Source organism: Gordionus sp. m RMFG-2023, chromosome 1 (assembly GCF_954871325.1).
Source record: "Gordionus sp. m RMFG-2023 chromosome 1, tfGorSpeb1-WG-v2, whole genome shotgun sequence".
Classification (NCBI taxonomy): domain Eukaryota; kingdom Metazoa; phylum Nematomorpha; class Gordioida; order Chordodea; family Parachordodidae; genus Gordionus; species Gordionus sp. m RMFG-2023.
This window is the reverse complement of record NC_088775.1, coordinates 35,462,727-35,466,116: the sequence shown is the minus strand read 5'-3', so window position 1 is coordinate 35,466,116 and position 3,390 is coordinate 35,462,727. Positions and strand designations below refer to the sequence as shown.

Here is a 3,390-nt window from a genome sequence, read left to right as displayed (position 1 = left end):
ACTTATATACTATTATATTTTAAAAAATATATTATTAATATTAGAAGTAATATTTTTAAAAATTAGCAATGAAAGTGGAACTTAGAAAATATTATTATCCTAATCATCTTTAATCTAAGCTTAAGAAATCCTAAATATTATACATATTTTATATTTTTATTTATATATACCATGATAGTCATCTTCTTGAGATTTAGATTGTTTAGAGGTTAAAGCAGTTTCCAATACTGATGTTGTTTTTTGGACAATAAAATGTTATAATTAAATATATAAAAAGAAAAATTATTTTCAATATAAATTACTTATATACTATTATATTTTAAAAAATATATTATTAATATTAGAAGTAATATTTTTAAAAATTAGCAATGAAAGTGGAACTTAGAAAATATTATTATCCTAATCATCTTAAATCTAAGCTTAAGAAATCCTAAATATTATACATATTTTATATTTTTATTTATATATACCATGATAGTCATCTTCTTGAGATTTAGATTGTTTAGAGGTTAAAGCAGTTTCCAATACTGATGTTGTTTTTTGGACAATAAAATGTTATAATTAAATATATAAAAAGAAAAATTATTTTCAATATAAATTACTTATATACTATTATATTTTAAAAAATATATTATTAATATTAGAAGTAATATTTTTAAAAATTAGCAATGAAAGTGGAACTTAGAAAATATTATTATCCTAATCATCTTAAATCTAAGCTTAAGAAATCCTAAATATTATACATATTTTATATTTTTATTTATAACCATGATAGTCATCTTCTTGAGATTTAGATTTTTTAGAGGTTAAAGCAGTTTCCAATACTGATGTTGTTTTTTGGACAATAAAATGTTATAATTAAATATATAAAAAGAAAAATTATTTTCAATAAAAATTACTTATATACTATTATATTTTAAAAAATATATTATTAATATTAGAAGTAATATTTTTAAAAATTAGCAATGAAAGTGGAACTTAGAAAATATTATTATCCTAATCATCTTTAATCTAAGCTTAAGAAATCCTAAATATTATACATATTTTATATTTTTATTTATATATACCATGATAGTCATCTTCTTGAGATTTAGATTGCTTTGAGGTTAAAGCACTAGTTTCCAATACTGATGTTGTTTTTTGGACAATAAAATGTTATAATTAAATATATAAAAAGAAAAATTATTTTCAATATAAACTGTTTATGTACTATTATATATTTATAATTATACATACTATATACATTAATTATACATACCACGAACACGATCACAAAGATGCTTAAGTTCCACCACCTCAGGAATCACTGGCACTGATTTCTTGAAGAAATTCTTAATTGATTTTTGTTTCATACCAGTTGAGGTTGTTGAGGTGCCAATACCAAATATGATGTTGCTTTTTGGACAATAAAACATATATATTTTAATTAAATATATAAAAATAAAAATTATTTTCAAAAAAAACTGCTTTTGTACTATTATTTATACACAGCTTATCGTCGATCTAGAATTGGAGTGATCCACTTGTGCCAACTGCCAATGTTTAAAATGAGAAAATCAACATTAAAGTTTAAAATCAAATACGCAAAGGATGGTGCAACCTTCTTTTTTTTCTTGCCAAAAAAATGTCCTATTTTTGTTGTCCATTCCATAAGCATAACTATTTTGGTCTCCTTATTAAACCTCAAGATTATAAATTAAACTGAATCAGGTATTTAATATTTAAAAACACAAATTTTACATAACTATTTTGGTCTCCTCTCCTTATTAAACTTAAAGATTATAAATTAAACTGATTGAGGTTAATATGCTATGTTTATTAATTGAGAGAAAAATTAAAAGTGAGAAATATAGGGTTAGCATAAATCTTGATTTAAAAAAATGATTTTTTTGATTTATATCAAAATGATAATAATTATTTAAATAAATGTAAAAATCATATTAAAAAATTTGCCTAGGACTGGGGCATATTATAGAGTAAAAGTAATTTTTTAACATACATTCATTTAATTATATTACTATACATTAATATCCAGTTTATTGATTAACAAAACAAGTACTTTCTAAGCTTATACTTGTTATATTTTCAATATTATATATATATTTGCCTATTTATAATAAATATTAATTATTTATATATAAAAATATTTATATCTTACATTGATTTTAATAAATTTAAACAATGAATATTATAGTTATAAGAAAAAGTATGTTATTTATTATTTACAAAAAGATTCAATCTAATTTGAAATAGATTTTATAAACTAATGAAGCTAAAAAATATCAATGTACATTTTTATTTGTAAGAGAATAATTCAAATTGTAGCATGTTATAAAAAGTAAGATTTTATTTGGTTTTATTATAAAATGATGAGAAATGTGTGATAAAAAAAGGATGTTTGTATAAAAGATGACATGATAATCATAAAAACCATATGTGTTGTTAACAGCCATTTAAAATCATTTATTATGAAAATTTTATGAATGTTTAGTGCTTAATATAATATTTTAATTTTACAGTAAGATAAAATTATTAGCAAAATAGAACATTTTATTACTTAAATCTGTTTGGTATTATTGTTCACTTCTAAAAGTTCTATTCTTCTATGAAAATGTCGAGTGGAGCACTGCAATTATAGAATCTAGATAACGATATAAAATATATTAAGTAATTTAAAATATATTTATAATAATTATACATACTTTTCTAACTTCAAATTTTGAAAATGTCGAATGGATTGGATTGGTTGGATGGAGATTAGCGGAAAAATAAAATAAAAGAACTAGACATATTTTTCGAATAAATATTTAAAATTTATTTTAAAAATAATCAAATACTGTCTCTCAAAATTATTATTTATATATTAAAAACATTAAAATGCTAAAAAAAAAATTGTGGGAGAAATTAAAAAATTGTGGGAGATTTTTGTGGGAGATTTCTAATTGTGGGAGTTTTGTGGGAGTGAGATGTATGTGGGTAAACTAAAAAATTGTGGGAGATTTTTGTGGGAGATTGTGGGAGATTTCTAATTGTGGGAGTTTTGTGGGATGAGATGTATGTGGGTAAACTAAAAAATTGTGGGAGACTCCCACTGATGGGGGGGAGGCATGGCAACCCTGTCTGGGAGGGGGGGATAATAAAATCTTTTAAGAAATATTATTGTTTTTTAAAAATATCAAGCATAAATTTATTAGGACTAATAACTATTTCTAATACACAATTTTAAATTAATGTGAATTATAAAAAAATTATCTGTAAAGAATCACTTAAATGACCCAAAATAGAAATTTGAATTTTTTGAGCCTATACAAAAAAGGGTTCTTAGGAATAATTGCATTTTGTATGTTATACATTTACAATGTAAAATCCAATCTTCGTTGTGATTGAGCT

At 21.7% G+C, this 3,390-nt stretch overlaps 1 long non-coding RNA gene across 1 annotated transcript; it reads right to left on the bottom strand.

Moving 5' to 3' along the window:
- Window positions 1-470: 470 nt before the first annotated feature.
- LOC135922273 (uncharacterized) lies at window positions 471-2,735 on the bottom strand. Its single transcript, XR_010570823.1, has 4 exons — window positions 2,558-2,735; window positions 1,259-1,395; window positions 1,068-1,127; window positions 471-527 (listed from the first exon to the last, which is right to left on the bottom strand). It is a non-coding gene; the product is annotated as an uncharacterized LOC135922273 (long non-coding RNA).
- Between the last annotated feature and the right edge of the window lie 655 nt (window positions 2,736-3,390).